The sequence below is a fragment of the Lissotriton helveticus genome, chromosome 1_1, assembly GCF_964261635.1.
Source record: "Lissotriton helveticus chromosome 1_1, aLisHel1.1, whole genome shotgun sequence".
In the NCBI taxonomy this organism is placed as follows: domain Eukaryota; kingdom Metazoa; phylum Chordata; class Amphibia; order Caudata; family Salamandridae; genus Lissotriton; species Lissotriton helveticus.
The window spans coordinates 1,937,411,069-1,937,431,473 of NC_136057.1; the positions used below are offsets into that span (position 1 = coordinate 1,937,411,069).

At 45.2% G+C, this 20,405-nt stretch overlaps 1 protein-coding gene across 1 annotated transcript in view; it reads right to left on the reverse strand.

The window, feature by feature from the left end:
- QSOX1 (quiescin sulfhydryl oxidase 1) overlaps positions 1-20,405 on the reverse strand; it is a 350,420-nt gene that overhangs the window by 222,643 nt on the left and 107,372 nt on the right. The window lies entirely within an intron of this gene.

Below are 20,405 nucleotides of genomic sequence, written 5' to 3' on the forward strand. Positions count from 1 at the left end.
ACCTGTTAGAGCAGAGAATAAAGTGTGTTCCCTAAATGGATCAGCGGGTGAGACAAAAAAATATAGTGCCCGAGTATGGAAATGGTGTGCTGGCATTAATCCGATGGCATTGCTTTTTCAGAGAGGAAGTCGTTTATGTCATCTGATTAGCCCCACTTGTGAGAAGAAGAATTTGTGTTTTTTCACACAGCACCGGATATTATTTTTTCCGCTTCGCAGCGCCGTATTTAACAGATATTATTACCAAGCTCAATTGTACTCAATTTAAAGAAGACAAATGAAAAACTGAGCCGGCAATGTCCGGATTTGAATCGGTCACACTGTTCTCAGCAGCGCGGTGTAAATCTCTGAGCTGTATTCAGGGTGAGTATAAACTAATATTTGTCCTTTCAAACATTTTACTCCAGCAGAAAATGCATATTTACATGCTGGAGACCTTCATCTGTGCGTGGCACCGATACATTTTTATGATTACAATAAAACGTTCCGCCTGATCGAACAAGATTGATGTACCATGGAGCACCTTTGCGCAGGTAGGAGAAAGTATACTTGTACATTCAACCAGGGCAAATATACCAGTCGGGTGGCACACTGTGATAAGCACAGATTTTTAGCTTATGTGTTTTAAGCCACGCCCCTAATTACATTGGCCACGCCCCTTTGAGCCCCTCGGGTCCCCCCTAGTTTTTTCATCCCACTTAAAGCCCGTATTTAACTGTAAAACAAACTGGCCTGTTTCCTGTACAAGAAGGGTTAATGTTGTGTACATCCACCTAGGAAGCGATCAGACTGGTCACTTAGGGATTATTAGGTTTCTATGGGGCACATGCATCATTGCTTTTTTGCGAATCTTCCCCTTTGCAGCCGCAATTTTCCCAAATGCAAAAATCGCAACTGAAGGAATCGGTAAAATTGCGATTACTTTAATTGCGCTTGCATTTAAGGAATCACAAATTGCACCTCTAGGCCCATAGGAATGAATGGGAATCAATTCCTTAATTGCGACTAGCAATTTGCGAGTCGCAATTAAAGAATTTTAAGGAATCGCATTTTTTTATGCGAATCCTACATGCATTGCATTTTGCAATTTCTTAATAGCAAATCGGTAAAATTTGCTATTTAGAAATCGCAAAATGCGGGATTGATGCGTTTGCCCCTATATATAGGATACTGGAATGATTACCAAGTTACAGGGACGAAAATGATAGCATACAACAATGATCCAGGTAAAGTGCTGTAAAAATAACGTGTGACATGCAAAAGAATGGTCTTTCTGTCAAGAAACCTGCTGTGAACGTTATGGTATTTCAGTCAATATATAGGATCAAGCATTGGTAAAGCCAGTAAATCTGTATTTGTGATTTACAAGCTTATACACCATTGGTTTGTGCAGCCAGAGGAAGTCACAGGGTATGCTTAACAGCTGGTGGCCTCCAGTGCGACAATCATTTTTGGCACCCCCATGACCTCTTCCTCTAATTCTCTCACTACCACCAGGCAAGTGCCCCTTATCTCTCCAATCATTAGTTATTGCTAAACACAGCACCTCGCCCTTGAGCCCTCCATCCAAAGTACATAGAGGGCCCCCCCACACGCTTCCGACTCAGTCAGGAGCTCTCAGCTGCAGCCTGTGCAGAGTGCCGGAGGGGACCCCCTAGAGCTCGCTCGCCCCTCCCCCTGCACCACGGGGGCCTGCAAAAGGACGCAGTGGCGCTGGAACAATTTTCAGGCTGCGGGTGCTACCATCAATATTACATTACTGAAGTCAGGGGCGTAGTTCCAGGGGGGTGTTTCACCCCCTTAGAAATGTATTCTGTAGTAAATAGTTGGGTACTAGTGCCTTCAGTCGGGAAATATGAAGTGTCAGTGGATTTCACAAGGGATTTTTACATGCCCACACTGACCAAAAAAACACACACTCTCACTCATATGTATGAAAAGCCTTAACAAATGTTGATTAGTTTGAAAAATATTGTGTTTTAAGTACACCTAACAATTTGTACTGCTCTCGCTTTGCACTGCCTTTTAAGCCCCCCTCATGCCTGGCTTTTCATATGATGTGTTTTAACAAGATGTCCTAGCTTGATTGTTGGGAAATACGAAGCTCACACATCCCCAAATCATACTGAACAAGCTACGCCTCTGACTGAAGTCATAGGGATTGTAAAAAAGCCAAGTGTCACACAAAGAAATGGAGCAAATGCGTTCAGCAGAAGACTGGTGAGAGTGTAGTATGTGCTTGTGGTGCATTTTGGAGCACACTGTTGCTAATATATTGCTAAAGCTTGGTGTGGTAGCGCACTGTCATTTACAGGCAGCACATTTACCATTGAAACGACCACTAGGTTTGCACTTATCGTGCAGTTTTACTGATAAAATAATACAGCACACAAAAATTTGTGTCAAGCGAGTTTAAGTAAATATTTAATTTGTGCATCACTGAGTGTATTTGTTTTGCCCTATCAAAATCTTGGTTTCCGTAACACTTCCGAATTAATTTTAAAAATGTGCTTCATTTGTGCTTTCTCGACTGCCGATATATTCTGAAATATTTGTAGTTCAGCTACGTGTATTAAGATTTTAATTTTGTTTTGTGTTAGGAAAAAATGACGCCTCACAGTTATCCCTTTACAATCACTGTACCCAGCAAGATCATTGCATAGTTCACTTAACAAAATCCTCAAAAATTTCAGCCAGAGAAAGAAAAGTAAACCCAACCTGACTTTTAAAAGAATAGGAAGCAATGTTTCAGAACACATAGCCTGACATTTCACCTCTGTCTTTGAAGGCACCGCAAATGTCACAAGATACAATTAAAATTGAAAGCCATCTTTATTGCTCATTCATTTCTAAACTCCAGCACACATATTTGGGGGTGCTACGGCAACCCCCACATGCCTACTTCCAGTGCCTATGATCCCGGCATTAGGAGAGAAGAGCTTTAGGAGTGCTCGCAAAGTGAGCAACATCCTTGTGGTGTGGAAACAAAGCTGCCAGGTTCACTCACTGTTTGAGCAGCATCCCAGCAGCAGAGGAGGAGCGCCCAGGCAGGGATTAAAACTGAGCAGCCAGCTGCACAGAAAGGAAGCAAGTCCCCAGTGGGAGGGGAGTGTAGCATTAAAACACTGAATGCCTTATTAGTCTTTGATTTTCAGGAAAAATCCTGACAGTGTGATGACTGTCCACACTTTTCAGATTTAAAACTGCCCCTCATGGATCCAAATGGATGCAGACAGATACACTCAGTACTCAGATAGTGAGACTAAATTACTCCTGTGGGCTGATGCAAGATATGACTGACCCGCAACTAAGAATTTATGTCTTCGGAGGGATCATCTGTAGGACCCACTTGTGCCATCACAGCCTGCGCTTGCTGAGGCCTGCAAGTGTCTGCAGCCTCTTCTATAATAGCAAACAGCTCATAAGGTGTACAAATTGGACACAAAAGCCAATTGCACCTGCAGGGCACCATGTGCAATACAGCACAGACATTCGCTGGCCACAGAGTAAACAGTCATTTCACCACCAAATTCTTCAGGCGCTCTGTAAAAGACTGGTATAGCTAATTGTTCCCGGGGCGAGTAGTATTGCCAAGTTCTTTCTTGTTTGCAGTATCCAGGTCTCCCCTAATATGGTTTAGGACGAGTTCCCTTATCTGAAATGAAGTCTACGTTTGGCTGTCATGAATTATCAAAAACATCACCCTAACTGGATTCAAGGATTCTCAATAAGTTAGGGATGTAACAGCAGGAAAGAGATACTCAGTGGCACAGAGTTAGCAGCGAGGTATTTGATAAGCCCAAGAGGCTTCAGGATTTACAGAAGTCGCACAATCGATCTTCTATCCATTGTGGTCTCAGTACAACATTTGATTACCTTCATTGTGGCATGGTGGCCAACTCTGCAGAGTCTGGTGCTTGTAGGCTGCAAGGCAGAGGCAGTACTACAAACATACTGGCCCACTGCGATGTGCTCCAAAGATCTGAAGTCAGATGGGAATAGTTCAGCCGGGGACGCCGGAATTTCTGCTTACCTGCCGTGAGGGGAACGGCTGCTGTTGTTGTTTCTTCTGCCCTTGCCTCGCCTTCATCTTCCTGTACAGCGCGAGTGAGACGCCGTGAGGGGAACGGCCGACGCGCTTGCACCGCCATTGTGCCTACAGCCACCGGGGGTCAAAGACTACACCTCCCAGGTGCCCCGGCGGCTGAGTCGCGTCCCTGACGCCACCTCTGCGCCCGGAGGCGCCTGAAAAGAGAGGAGCGCCGAGCGCTCTGTGGGACGCCGGAATTTCTGCTTACCTGCCGTGAGGGGAACGGCTGCTGTTGTTGTTTCTTCTGCCCTTGCCTCGCCTTCATCTTCCTGTACAGCGCGAGTGAGACGCCGTGAGGGGAACGGCCGACGCGCTTGCACCGCCATTGTGCCTACAGCCACCGGGGGTCAAAGACTACACCTCCCAGGTGCCCCGGCGGCTGAGTCGCGTCCCTGACGCCACCTCTGCGCCCGGAGGCGCCTGAAAAGAGAGGAGCGCCGAGCGCTCTGTGGGACGCCGGAATTTCTGCTTACCTGCCGTGAGGGGAACGGCTGCTGTTGTTGTTTCTTCTGCCCTTGCCTCGCCTTCATCTTCCTGTACAGCGCGAGTGAGACGCCGTGAGGGGAACGGCCGACGCGCTTGCACCGCCATTGTGCCTACAGCCACCGGGGGTCAAAGACTACACCTCCCAGGTGCCCCGGCGGCTGAGTCGCGTCCCTGACGCCACCTCTGCGCCCGGAGGCGCCTGAAAAGAGAGGAGCGCCGAGCGCTCTGTGGGACGCCGGAATTTCTGCTTACCTGCCGTGAGGGGAACGGCTGCTGTTGTTGTTTCTTCTGCCCTTGCCTCGCCTTCATCTTCCTGTACAGCGCGAGTGAGACGCCGTGAGGGGAACGGCCGACGCGCTTGCACCGCCATTGTGCCTACAGCCACCGGGGGTCAAAGACTACACCTCCCAGGTGCCCCGGCGGCTGAGTCGCGTCCCTGACGCCACCTCTGCGCCCGGAGGCGCCTGAAAAGAGAGGAACGCCTCTCGCCCCGCGAGTCGCGCGCGGGAGCGCCCAGGCGAAGCCCGGGCAAAGGGCGGGCCGTCTGAGGCCGTCCGAGGTCGGACAAGGTTGGGTTGGGCCAGGTCCCATATTTTTTGGTGTCCATAAACGTTGTGTTATTACATCTGGCAAATCTGGTGATTCTCACAAGTGTGTATTGTAGACGTTGTGCACATATTTTATCATGCCGGCCAAAAAGGCAGTCACTTCTAGTAATTCTATTGAGAATTATCTTGTACAGGTTGTTGAAAGAATCAATAGTGATAGGAGATCCTCTCTTGGTATAGATCTGACTACCCAATCCTCCATTACTGATATTGACTTAGATGATCCTTTTGGTCTTCAGATTAACACCTGTTCTAACAGTGTAGTGCCCGATCCTGCTCCTGATACCAGCATTATTCAGCCTAGTGGTATTGTAGCTGGAATTGTAGACCGCAGTATTGATGAGGCTTTGGTAGAGATCACTAATAGTAGTGAACCCCTGATTTCCCCCTCAGCTCCTATTTTAGTTGTAGGGAAACGGGAGGGTCTGAGGTCAGCTAAGAACAGAGTAGCAAACCCTCCTAGGAAACACTCAGAGGAAGAGGAGCTTGATTTGACCAATGAGGCTTCTCTTACACTTTCTAACGCCCAATTCATCAGACTATTGTCTCTGATTGATAATAAAATTAAAGGCGCGGTCAAACCTCTTGTCAGTAAAATAGACAAGTTAACATCTGAGGTTAGCCGATTAGAAGGTCTATTAAAAGATACTGTGAGTGAGATGGATAAGATCCCAGAAAATGTTTCTACCAAGATTAAGGACATCCTAAGCAAACCACACACCATTGATAGCAGCGGATTGGTCTCTACTTCTGTCCCAAATCCTCAACTGGTATCTAGGTGCGTCCCGGCTGGTGATGCTTCTAATGTTTTCATCCCAGCTCCCGACACTGAAGACCAAGCTGTGGTAAAAGGATCTTTCGAGCTTGTAGTAGAAGCTTCTCCACTAGTACTTGTTCTTGCCAACGTACCACCATTGGCCCCCGATGAGAGGGAAACAACATCTTCCCTAATCAATAAATCCTTATCGTGGTTGACAAACAATATGGTTATTTCTCCTTGGGGCAAGCAACAACTTTCGGAAGAGCTTGTTAAAGCGAGAAGGGTACAGTGGATTGGGGACAGAGCGAAAAAGTTTAAGGGGGAGTGTGTTGTCCTACATTTTTCCGACCCAGGGGTTTTACCTAACATTTTGCCCAACATCTTCCCACCACAACGGAGATCCACCTCAATTGTCCCACTGACTTTGGACTTCTTTTACCCAAGAAAGGGAAGCGGGCCAAATCCTAGTATTCTAAGAACTAAATGGAACATTGTGACAAAGAGGGGGAGAAAGGATGTTGCTTCAGTGGATTGGGGATTGGGGTTGGAAAATCGATTCTCTGCATTATCGAATCTAAATGCTTGTGACTGACAACCACTTAGTAGCAATTCTTTGATTTTGTCTGATTGTGATGGAGGTATTGTTGAAGGGGTTGGTAATGTTGTTAAAGATTGTATTTGGGGGAATTCCGCTGTGGAGCTAGTAGCCCCCACCAACGAAAATAATAGTGTGCAGAACTCTGGTGGTACGGAGAGTCACGAGATTATTACAAACCCTTGTTCTCCTATGATATCTAGCTCAGGGAAGCTTTTGTCCTGGAACATAGCTGGACTATGTTCGAGGATGGATTGTGCTGACTGGTTGGGATTCATTAATAAATATGATCTTTGTATCTTTCAAGAGACTTGGGCATGTGACCCTATCTTTGCCCTGGGGTATATAAATTTTTATGTTCCTGCCACTAAGGGCCCTAAAGGTCGGCCAATGGGGGGCCTTACCATATGGATCAGGCAGTCTCTGAAAACCATAGTAAAATGTGTGGAGCTTGACCATAAAGATATTCAGCTTATCAGATTGACCAGTGATGCATCCATCACCATAGACATTTATAATGTCTATGTTAGAGGTGGCAACAAAGGTAAATCAGAGGTTCTTTTGAGTCTTTTTAACTTTCTAGAGACTCATTCTGCAGGTAAAAAAATCCTAATTGCAGGCGATTTAAATCGCACATTCGAACCCCTTATCACTGGCGACTCTCCTCTTGGAGCAGAGGAAGATAAGCTTTGGAATATCCCCATATTAGAATTACCACCTATAACTCGCTGGACATCTGACATATTAGGCTTGAACGCAATGTGTCTTGAGCATGGGCTTCGAGCCCTGAACGGTCGAACTAAATCAGACCGTGTTCCTGCTACGACTTTTAACAATGGGCGTAATAGAAGTCGTATCGATTATGTCATTTGTAGTACGTCATTATGGTCATCTCTTAATGACATGGTAGTAATAGCGAGGCCAGAAAGCGATCATGACCCTTTATGTGTCTCACATAAATGGTGGACATCTAAAGAAACTATTCACAACCTCCCAGATGAACTTCTGCCCCCAATGATTCTACCATCTAACAATATGCGTAGGTTAAGGTGGGCAGGTGTCAAGGCAGACCAACAGACCCTTGTAAAAATAAGTGCTGCGGCTGACAAGGCAATCATGGCATTGGAGAATGCAGATGGGTGTTCCCAGGGTAATAAGGATATTATAAATGCACATACTATTCTTTTTACGGAAGTCAAAGGCTTCTTTGTGAAACCTGCGAACAAGAGGGCCTGCCCTTGCAAATCAGCAAAATGGTATAACTCTGCCTGCAGGACGGCAAGATTAAATCTAGGAGCTGCAATTAAAGGCAAAAATTTGGACGGGATCCGCTCAGCCAGGAAGCACTACAAAAATTGTATTGCAAGGGCTAAAAGAGACTGGGACGAAGAATACTGGTTGAAGCTAAAGGATGCAAGTGATCGTAAACATTCCAGACTCTTTTGGCATATTGTCAAATGGGGTCATGATAGGCCTCCAGAAACTCCCAATAACAACGTCTCGCACGATGCGTGGGTTAAATTTTTCAGTGAGCAGTACTCTTCCAGGGATCAATTTTTTAATAGTGCAAGTCCAAAGTACCTGTATGCAGACGATGACATCTTTGTGCAAAGTGAAGTACTGTCTGCCCTGAAATCTGTTCACCCTGGCAGAGCACCGGGTATAGACGGAGTCCCTGCGGATGTCTTTCTAAATGACACCGATAGGTGGAGTAAATATATCTGTCTCTTACTGAATCATATTGCCAAGGGAGCAGAAATCCCGGCATCATGGTGTGGTGCTGTTATTATTCCAGTATATAAAAAGGGAGACCGTGCCCAACCTTGCAATTACCGCCCAATTAGCTTAATTGACACAGTTCAAAAAGTTGTTGGACGTGTAATTATTAACAATTTGTTAGATTGGGCTGAGGAGCAGAATGTTTTATCCCCCTTCCAGGCTGGGTTCCGCAGGGCAACTAGCACTGTGGACCAGGTCTTCCGTTTTCAATTGATACAATGGAGGACCGTGGTACTGGGAGGATGCAGCCTTTACGCAGCGTTTGTTGACCTGCGGGCTGCATTCGACCTGGTGCCAAGGGCAAAATTGTGGGAGGTCCTTGCAGCTCTAGGGGTCCCAAAGATTATTTTAACGATGATTATGAGACTCCACGAGGGCACTTATGCCAAAATTCAATGGGGTGGCTATGGCAACGACACTATTGATTTTCCAGTTGCCAGAGGCGTCCGTCAGGGTTGCTCAATGGCCCCAACACTTTTTACTCTTTTTATCAATGGAGTCGTTGCCCGCATGCAATCGCAGGTAGTAGATGCTCCTTCCCTTGCAGGTGCAAAAGTCCCTATTTTAATGTTTGCTGACGACACCCTAATTTTATCAAAATCCCCCAGCGGTCTTCAAAAGGCTCTGGTAATTTTTGACAAATTTTGTAGTGACCACGGTCTGGAGGTCAACGCCGATAAAACAAAGCTCATGGCTTTTAATCCATGTAGAAATTTTAAATCTAAAATAACCATGAGTGGGCGTTGCCTCGAAGTAGTAAACTCTTTTACCTACCTGGGTATTCATATTTCAAATGACAACAGATGGAACCAACATATAAACATCGCAGTTTTAAGACATAAACAACTGGCTGGTACCATCATTAAGGAGCATTTTAAATCTCTGACAAAACCAATCAAACCTCCTTTGATCATATACGAGGCAAAGGCCTTGGGGTCAGCCCTGTATGGGGCTGAACTGTGGGGTCAAGAAAATCTTCTGGACCTTCAGGTCTCAGAAAATAATTTCCTTCGCAAACTTACAGGTACCCCTCAGAGTAGTCCCCTTTTGCCTCTTAGATATGATCTCGGTAGGAAAGAAATATCGGTAATGTGCAAATTACGTCCAATATTATACTGGCGTAGAATCTGGACCACCCCTGAGTTGGCACAATATGCAGCTGGGTTTGCTGATGTCATCAAAGCAGACCGATTTCACAAAATCAAATGGTTTAGATTTTTAAAAGCAGCATTAGGTGAACTAGGGTTATCTGAACTGTGGTACGACCCAACTGGGTCGTCCTTCCCCACTAAGGAATTTATAAAAAATCTTTTCTGGGAACAGGTAGAAAACAGGAGCCTTCTTAGTAACAACCATGGGTCTATGACGGTTATTTTTCTTGAAGCTAAGCTCTTCCCCATGTATGAAACCTATTGGGATATAATAACGAAACCCATGGACAGGAAACTGTTTTTCCAAATGAGGGCTGGCTCTCTACCTCTGTGTAATCTAACTGCAAAATGGAGAGAGGGAAGTTCAGCTCTATGCCCAGTCTGTGGGGAAGGAAAGGAAACGTTGGGTCATTTTTTGTTCTCTTGTTATGCATATTCTGTTCCTAGACGTGTTTGGTTGGCTCCTATGTCTAGAAATCTGGGTACTAAAAGCAGCATGGTAGCTTTACGTATAATAAAAACTACCTCCTTAAATTGGATTACCATAGCGACCGCAAAGTTTTTGGGGTGGTCGTGGGTAATTAGGCAGAGATTGCTAGTAGGGTAACTACTCTCTGCTTAGTTGAACAGAGATTGCTAGAACATCTACTCTCTGTTCCCCATGCGGGGTGTCTGATCTGTTTTAATCTATTTTTATCATGTGAATTTTGCACTTTTTGTCAATATATATTTGTCAAATGAATTTTTAATCGTCTTTTAAAATGTATCGTGCTAAAGTCATATTCGAAACTGTAATTTAATTCTATTTTTATTATGTGTATGTTTGTCTGCTTTTATGAGTAATACTCGAATAAAGCACTTTTGAATTGAATTGAATTGAATAGTTCAGCAGTCCCCAACGCTGACAAGATGCAGTCAAGATCACATCCCTGTATTGACAATGTGCTAGGAGACCAACATTCCTGGATCCCAACACGCACTCAGAATATGTATTCACACTCACCAATGCAAGACTCAGTAACCAGGAGCCTTGCTTGTACTACTTCTGGATCGCTGGTACATCTGAAAGCACACACTCCTGTTCACGGCTTCACAAAATGTTCCTGGTTCAATGCTAGCAGTTCTTTGAAGTGCTCTGTTGTTCGGCTGTATACTCAGTTATATTCTGTATGCTTTCGTCATCCGTAGTTAGACCTGTGGCTGCAGCTCCAGGCCTGAAAGCCGAATTCTCCTCCTTGACAGACATTTTGTGTATTCTGGACACAGCGCCTCAGATCTTCAACCAAGTCCCAGTGACCCCTTCCTTCTTGAAGTTCAGCTTCCTGCTAGGCTGCCTCTTCCGAACCAAGTAAAAACACCAATGCCCCACCAAAATCTGCCTTCACTGGTAAAGGAGCCAACAGGGCCTGCCAAATACTTATGTATCAGACTCGGACAATGGAGAGTGTTGGCACTGACACACTAGAGGTACTCGGAGCATGAGAACATGCAAGAATTGGAATTGCAACACAGAAAAATAAGTAGGTCTCAAATTTGTGTCATGGTGGAAGGCACAGGCAGAATCCGACCATTACATACAAGACCAAAGTGGAAAACCCAAAGAATGTATACAATTTTGAAAGCTGTGGTAGGTATAAGGATGTGAATGTCTGCTGTAGTGGTGCAGCTGGGTTCTTGTATGTTAAGTGCCTTCAATAGCCTTTATTCTGAAAGGACAATGACAGAATAGCATTTCACCCATTACCTTTTATTGTTTTAATGTGATATCAAACACAGGCACCAATAGCATCCAATCCGACAGAAATTGTTGAAGAGGGTCTGTAACAAACAGTATAAATCAGACGATTCTTAAATACATCCCTGACACTAGTGAGAGCCATGTTCTGGGAAATCAGCCAGGGAGTATTGATCAATTTAGGGAGTTGTCGAAAGTGGTACACATTCTTTCCCTCTCCACTCTCACGAAAAAATGAAGCAGGTGTGCAGAGCAGTTATATACATTTATAAGACACCAATCCCTCTAGCAACTGAGTCAGAAAAGTTTATGGGAGATAAATCTATGCATACTATCTCTTAGTCCACCTCCAGACTTCACTCCCTGCACCTCAGGCCTCGATTACTGGCACACATTGTGCGTCTCCTGGAGCCTGGGAAGGGGCCAAGATTGGCAGGGGTAGAACTCACGGAGAAACGCCTATGCCAGCCATGGCAATTCATGGAGAACAGGCTATGCAAGCCAGGGCATGGCCGGAGGTGGTGCTGAAGAACCTGCAACCAGTTCAACCATAGATCGCAAACACTCACATCATAGGCCTCAAAAGAAGGCAGAAAACACTTAATCCCAGGCAACAACATGTCAACTGATCGATGAAGCCACATTATCCTTGAAGAAATTAGAAACTGGGCACTGCATTAAATGAGAAAAAGATTACTGCATTAAAATACAAAATGATGACAGCATACAATTAGAAACTGCTCACTGCATGAAAAAAAGGATCATCAATTTCATGCTGAACACTGTCTGCATAATGAGAAACTGATGGCTGCATTATAAAATGATTACCACATGAAATAGGAAAGAGCTGGGGGCTTTGCAGTGCCAGACATTGAGGCCTATTATACACCAGCCCAAATACAGTGGTTCACAAAGTGGATGGTGGGGCGGCTTCGCAATGCGAAGGTCCATGGGAGTACAGATCCGGGTTTGAGACAGCTGTCCAGCGTGCTGCTACGGCTCCCCTTGAGTGAAAGAGAAGCCACTGCTGGAACCGGGCTGGTAAAAGAGCCCAGCAGGGACCCCCAGATGCGCCTGAGATTCCGTTGTTGGTCTGCGAGCCCCTGCCTCATGGCGGGTATTGGCAGGGACTATGGGCTTGGGAGGAGGCGGGAATCTCCACTATTGGAGACCTCTATGAGAACAATACCCTGCTCCCCTTTAATGATTTATTGGAGCGCTACGAGCTTCCCAGGAGTGTCTTTCTTTTACATGCTGCCCTGACAGCATCCATCCGTAAACATTGGTGGAAGGGGATGGTAGAACCGCGGACTTCATCTTGCCAGTATGTAGTGATGGCGGCAGGGACTATCAACGCAGTCACTTGCCTCTATCGACAGCTCACCCAAGAGACACGGCAACACTAGGAGGGCCTACATCTTAAATGGGAGACAGACCTAGGTGTGCCCATAGATGAGAAGCTATGGGAAGAACTGGTAGAAAAAACCTGGAAAAGTTCCAGAAATGCGTGTTTCCAGCTAATACATTTTTTTGTCCTCCACATAGCATATCTTACCCGGTACAAGATTCATGATTATTTTGTGGCCCGATCAGCCTGTCCGAGGTGTAATTTAGGAAATGACAAATTTTTACATATGATCTGGGACAGCCCGTTTCTAGAGGGGTTCTGGAGGTGTTGTATAGCATTTTAGGACCCTAGTGTAATTTACCCGATTCATGCCCTTATATAGGTATAAATCACCTTGCCCCAATATAGGCATAGAAATCATAACCATATTTAGACATAGCCCATGCAGTCCAAATACAGGCATGGATACTTCCACTAGTTCCGAAAAGCCACAACGATTTCTTGGAAAACTCGGCTTCAGCAGTTAGGGACTTCCCCTTGCTTGAATGTTGATTTGTCCAAGAACTCATGGAGTTTTCAAAGAACTGCGATTCTTTGATGACGTTATTATGTCCAACTTTACGTCAAACCAGGCACCTTCAAGGTATAAATATGCCCACACTTGCCCTAGCAAGCACACAGTGGTTTGGAGCAGCTCGACTATCTACTTGCCCGACAGAGCTCGCTACAGCAAGTGCCGAAGGAAGCCAACCCTCCAGCTGATGCACTGAGAGAGACGCTGTCTTTTCTCTTGCCGAGAAATCCCGCTCCAGTGTTTCCAAACTCCCCTTGCGGGGTGTTGGGAAATCGAGTCCAGAGACAGAGATACCACACCTCCTTCATTCTAAACCAAGGTACGGAGCTGATTAGACCCTAAGAGAAATCTTGGATAGATTCTTGGCAAAGAATACTAAACTTATGCTACACCTCACTTACTTCTTCCCTTGTACTAGACTCAGGTTAGGTACATTGGGGTAGGCGTATTTTAGAAGCACCAGTTGAGTACTTTTTAGTCATTGTTATTTATGTATGTATTTTATGGCTTAGAAACCATACCATGCTTTTACAGTATTATTTTATAATACTCTTCTTGCTGTATGTATTATACTTTGCAGCCAGTATTACGATTGTAGCAGTTCATTTCTTCTGCATGAGAAAGAAGACTGTTCAATAAATACTTTATTGAAAACGCCCATCTCTCTATTTCTCTGCACCTCTGGTGAAACGAAGCATGCACGATTGACTGAGTAAAATATCTATATATTGTATCCACGACTATGAAGATACGTTTTATCTTGGGGAAACAAAGTTGTCATGTTTATGCGGTTGTCAGAAACTAATCCCTTCTTTTTATTCGACAACGTTTCTAGTGACCTCTGAGCTAGCTGGCACTCACAATTAAGTCTAATATATTCGATAGAGACCTAATCGACCTAAGTCCTACGTCAATTCTATAGGATATATTATTCCAATGCGCAGAGCCTATTGGGAATATAGGAACTACACTACAGAGGGAGGTATCGACTAGATTAGGCGATATAGCGGAACGCGACATAACACTGTCCCCGGGGTATTGTCTACTACACTGGTTTCCTCACTACACCGAGAATAAAATTACCCGCAAAACCAAAGGGGATGATGAACGGAGTGTTGAACATTGCAAGCACTCACCCCCAGTTAACTGATCTGGGTTTAATCCACCATCATTCTTTAGCTCACTCCGCCACCCCAGTTCAGACATGGCCATATGCAAATCAGTCTGACCCTGTGCCTCATGGGAACAGTCCAGCCAGAACTGCCAAGCCACGTCTTCCCTGGACCCGAAACAGACATCCTGGGACCGGTTTCTGGCTAATCAACCGTCATCAGCCAGGCTAGCTTGAATCCAGTGGCAAAGTGAGCAAGGGACCCACGACTGGGCATACCCTGCCAACTTCGTGTGAACAAGCAAAACCAAAGGGGATTATGGACGGAGTGTTGAACATTGCAAGCACTCACCCCCAGACAACTGATCTGGGTTCAAACCATCATCATTCTTTAGCTCACTCCGCCACCCCAGTTCAGACATGGCCATATGCAAATCAGTCTGACCCTGTGCCTCATGGGAACAGTCCAGCCCGAACTGCCAAGCCACGTCTTCCCTGGACCGGAAACAGACATCCTGGGACCGGTTTCTGGCTAATCAGCCGTCATCAGCCAGGCTAGCTTGAAACCAGTGGCAAAGTGAGCAAGGGACCCACGTCTGGGCAAACCCTTCCCACTTAGGGCGAAGAAGCAAAACCAAAGGGGATGATGGACGGAGTGTTGAACATTGCAAGCACTTATCCCCAGTCAACTGATCTGCAAATTCATGGACTTGTGGTTGGTTCTGGCTAAAAGGGAAATCACTAGTCACTAGTCATTGGGATAATTAGATCCTAGATTTCCCCCCCCCCTTCAAACCGTCGCCCCCCCAGGAACCTGCATACCACGCCCTCCCTACTACATTGTATAGCTTACCTTCCCCATTGTCACACTGTTCATAATAATCTGCTCTCTATTACGATATATGCATGACACTCAGTATTGTATTCTATTTATGCCCTAATTTCGTATGATATCTGATGTAAATTGCTTCATACTCTGCTTATTGTTATTTTACTTATGCCTTTATTTTCATTTGATGTCTGCTCACACTCCCTACCCGTTTCCTCTCGCCATCCCTCCCATCGCCAGTCATCAAACACACAACTTTTCAAACAGAAAACATTGTACGTTTTGCTGAAAAGGCACAATTAGAGGCTGCTTAAAAGTAGCGCTGTCCCTCACGTGCAGATCCGTCAGTACCTGGAAATGTCCAAGCGTGCCCATGCTTGTTGATAAAATTAAGGTTCTTGCATGGAAATAATTATTCAAAATGGTACTTCCAGAAACATTTCTTAAAATCATGACAATAAAATAAAACCACTGACGCACACCGCTGCTGTGGAACAGGCTGGTAGTCATTTCCGTAATCTATTTATTTTTTATAACTTTCTCAATGTGGTTGCTCCCATGTTTAGATTATATACATTATGTACAAACATGCCGTTTTGGCGAACGTGGTCATGTTCCTCACTGGCTGCATGGAAGATTGAAGTAACCAGAAGGAAACAAGCGCGCGCGCCACAGCGAGCGATCTGTTTTCAATTATTGCACCCGTATCTGGGCACGATAATTGAAAACAGATGTGGCCTGTGCCGGTAACCGACACCAATAGTGCGTGGGCGGAGCATAGGCGGGACATGCATTCGCCTTTGCCCAATTGCGTGCTGTCTTTATTTGAAAGACGCACGCAAAGCCCATTAGCCTGTGAGGAAGGAAAAAACTACGCACAAGCGTGTGATTAGCTTGGGGTGATTTTCTGAAGCCCCTTACTAAAAGTCGAGCAAGTAGCGCACGCGCTGCTCTAGGCTTGACCTAAAAACGGCATGCTAAGCATTTCCATTGCTGGATCTGAAAAGCTTAAGGAACTGAACGGAGATAAGGAACCCCTTAATTTGGGACCCTACGATTTCTAGACACACAGCCATGCTGCCTAAGGGTATACCCCGGGACACTGCAGATATTAAGACAGTGTCAACGACGTGCTGGACATGGCGAACATTCTGCCGCAGACTGAGGGATGACCCCCGTCTACTTTCCGGCACTTCCACTGGAGACCAATCCACGACTCCCACTGACTGGCAAACTACTCACACAGCGCATACGACTTCACTACAACATCCATACTATAGGAGATTTGTTCCCCAACGGCCATGTATTGCAGATCACCAATGAACCCCCCGTTTCTACATATACCATACATGCATCGCTTTATATTCCAACACCTCTATGCATCCCTGCGATCCAAACTACCCAGCTACCCCCTAACCCCGGAAGAATTTCCACCACTAACACTTGTAATATCTAACCTGGATGGTGCCCACCTCACATCAAAGCTATACTGTGCATACCTGACGTTGAAACCGGACCCCACTACCAGTGTGCTGGAGACTTAGGCACTCCAGTAATGGACAAAACATGGTCCTATTGCTGTGCACAAATCCAGAAAATGTCACTTAACCACACACAGAAATTACTGCATTTCAAGTTCTTACATCTGGTATACCCCACCCAGTTGGATATTGTCAAATATGACACAAATAGACCAAAATTGCTGCCCCAAATGCCAGGCCCCAGCAGCAGACTCTGCACATCTAACATGGACCTGCCCTATTATATCGGTGTACTGAATCTCCGTATTTTCACACATCACGACAATGCCACCTGATCCAGCGGTGGCACTCCTAGACCTACTGCCAACCTCCCCAACTCAGTGCGCAGGCTTGCCTCCACGACCGTTCTATTAGCTAAACGTGAGATCATGGTTCATTGGGGACATGCACTACCTCCCTCCTCTACTACTTGGCTCAAACACATGTCACACTGCAACAGCATTAGTGCAGACTATGCCACCCTCCAACGCACATCGCGCCTCATCGATTTCTGGCAACCCCTGCGAGTCTATCTTCATACCCTTGAGCAAGGCACTGCCGGCCGCGGAGCGCCCCCATCCCTATGACTCCATTGCCACCCCTACCACGCTTCATGAGCTCTCCTCAACTTGGTTTTTTCTGTAACAAATCCTTTATGTCAGGATATCTCCTCCCCTCTCTCATATTTTTGCTCACTAAAATACTTAACAGTCATCTGTTTGAAAACTGAACTACTGCGATATAGAATGGATACATGTGAATTAAGATTGTTGGCGCATAGACTAGCCTGTGTTTGTTCAAAATCAATAAAACAAGCGGTTCGTAAACACGCACTTTGTATTTCTAGTCCTTGCTTACGAGAAGCAAGGCTGGCAATAAAGAGACGCAGTTATTCCCAGTCTTGCATCTCGTAAGCAAGGACTATATGTACAAAGTGCGCTCTCGCAGGTTTTGAAAACACACAAATAAAATGCATTGTCATTTGCAAAGCCAATAGCTCAAACTCTCGCGAATGCGAGACCTATTGCATTGTAAATGCTTGTTTTCATTTGCATATCCAGTAGACACTGCACAGCCCTAAGACGGCTCATTTTATTATCACAGGTTAAACTGTTTTAATTTTTTTGCATTGAAAATCTCAGCATGGTTATGTAGGTCTATCGGTAGCGCAGTGTCACACGTTTTTGCTTTAAAGTTGATGTAATATTTATAAGTTCTAATCATAACAACAGTAAGCAGAGGTAACATCAATTCTAATACTAATACATGAAGCACTGTGTATCTTTCTATTTATAGTCCTCGTTAGCAGTGGCAACTTTAAAATTTGGTTCAAAAGTTGCACCTGGATGTTTTACACATGCAATTTATGCCATGTCAGAAAGCAAGACCTTTATTATGGGTAAAGTACATCCAAACAGGTAATCTGTGTTATTTACTTAAAATTGTAGTACGGAATTTGCACTCGCTACGTGGTTTGTTTAAGTATGCATTTTCCAGGAAGGACCCAGCTCTGACATTGGGTTACAGTACACTAAATGAAGTTACATATGATGGATAAATGATGCTATGGGGCAGAAAATATCGCGGGAGGTGCAAGGCTCCTTTGTGCTCCTTCAGAGCAAAATAAGCTCTGATTGTAAGCTCCAGAACCCTGTGCACACAAAACACTACTGCACGGCATTTTACATCATTGGAGACAGATATTAATTTTCTGGATATTTCGACCTTTCAAAGCACAGAAGAGAACAGCTGTTATTACACAGTTCAGGGGTGCACAACTGAAATGCCAGGATATCCGTTTGGCATCAAGTAAAACAACTGTTTGCTGAAGGTAATTGTGAATCCATGATCTTAAAATATTTCTGCTCCCTTTTCAGAGACTTCTGTGCTATCCTTTGCTCACCTACAGCCAGGAGATCATTCAGGGGAAAGACAACAGTCACGTGAACAAAATAATAACAAGAGTATTTAAACAGGTCCTGGGCCTACCTAAATCCTCCTCCCCCGCTCAAGTACGTCTTCAAGACCACCAAGCAATAGGGTGTGGAGCTTACATCAGGCTGTGCAACAAGCTGCGCAGCTTCAGAGAGGGAAGCCTGGAGGCCATCTTGTGGCTGGAAATTTCAGCTGGCCAAATTGGCAGCTCACACAGGCGTTACTTGCAGGACTCCTTAAAACTCCTCGATATAGAAGAAAGAAATCTGGGCCTCCAATCCACCGCAGCAGGTACTTAAATCCCACATCAAAAGAAACATCCGTCTCTGGTCCTTCCACTCGGACAGAGCACAATTGGTCCAACGTAAGCATGCCTGGTCAGTCGTATCAGGATTTAAGCCAGGGATTATGGGTCTACACCTGTCATGTACCTACTCAGAGCTGTGGAAAAAAATATTTTTGGCCCTTAGGATGGGTGAATGGCCATTTCTGTATCACCTGCCGAGATTGCGAAACACAAATTCAAACGTAACGTGAAGAGGATGCGGGAGCAGTCCAGAAACAATCGAGCACGTGGTATGCCTTTGTCCTGCAGCTCAAGATGACCGGAGGAAATTGTTAAAAAACGAATGGAACAAACTTGGTATTCGAACACGCCGTCAGGCTATTCTTGCATCCATGAACCCGGACAATCCACAGCTTAACATCAGGTTCACCAAGTTTGTAACAGGAACAGCAAGAACATTTACAAACGGCGAGACCCTGTAAGCCATCAATGGCTAACTCACGCTGTATTCCTTCCGACTTGCATAGTCCTCTGTACTACACAAGAACAGCCGGCAATGGCCCCGGCGTAGAATTGATTTGCTCTTCGCGTGCATCTCTGGAATTTGTTGAAACGTTGTATGTAGGGGGCTTACTACATAAACGGTCTGTAACCCCAAGACCCCTACCACAAACTATGAACTACACAATCAAGTTATTAATTGTTAATTCTTAATAGCAAATATCTGCATGTGGTTCGATTAGATGGAAAAACCGGAATGGAGAACCAAGGACTTCAACCACTTTTAACAATAGGTTTTAGGTTTTTAAATTGTTCCTCTGATGAAATCTTACTTTTTAACCTCACTATGATGGTTCAAACGCAAATATTTTAACAACTATTCATGACATGTTTTATATTGTTCGCATGTTCACCATTGTAATGATTTTTTATTAATCAAATAATAAAATTTCTCACTACTCATTTTTATTCCTTCCTCTCGGTTATCTTTAAAGCTGCAGTTGGCACCCAAAGGTGCGCAGTGGCTTAACGGCTACGGAGGACGACTTTGAAGCAGGGGAACCAAGTTAGAGAAAAATTAATGTGTCCATCTGTAATGCATCTGGTGCTCATTTAAAGCGCACGGACACCTTGGGGTCAAGTTTGCGCTACATAAACCTGCACATGTGGTGGCCGGCGCGAGCACACCTCGGCTGTTTGCCGGAGCGGGAGAGCACGGTAAGGGGATCTGCGCGCGAATAGCTTTGGCATGTGCCTCGTGTGACTGGAATTAACATAAGCACTTCTGGGGGACTGGGCTGATGACTGGAGAGTGTTCCTCCGGAATTTATAAATGCAGAATATAAAATTGCGTCCACAATGCAGAAGTGTAGATAAGCGCCAGTTACGGCAAAGCGTAGAACGTTGGCTCAGCAGCAGACGCTTCTTGGCACTTTAATTTATATTGCAATGACCGAATCAAGAAACTTTCTAAAAGGGCGTCAAAAAGTATGAGTCGGCATTAGTGTAACAGCCGGCTCCTGATGGTTGGAGTTTTGAACGTGGCAGTTAAAGTCTAACTGGTCGCGGTGTGCATTGAAAGAATGTGCAGCGAACCA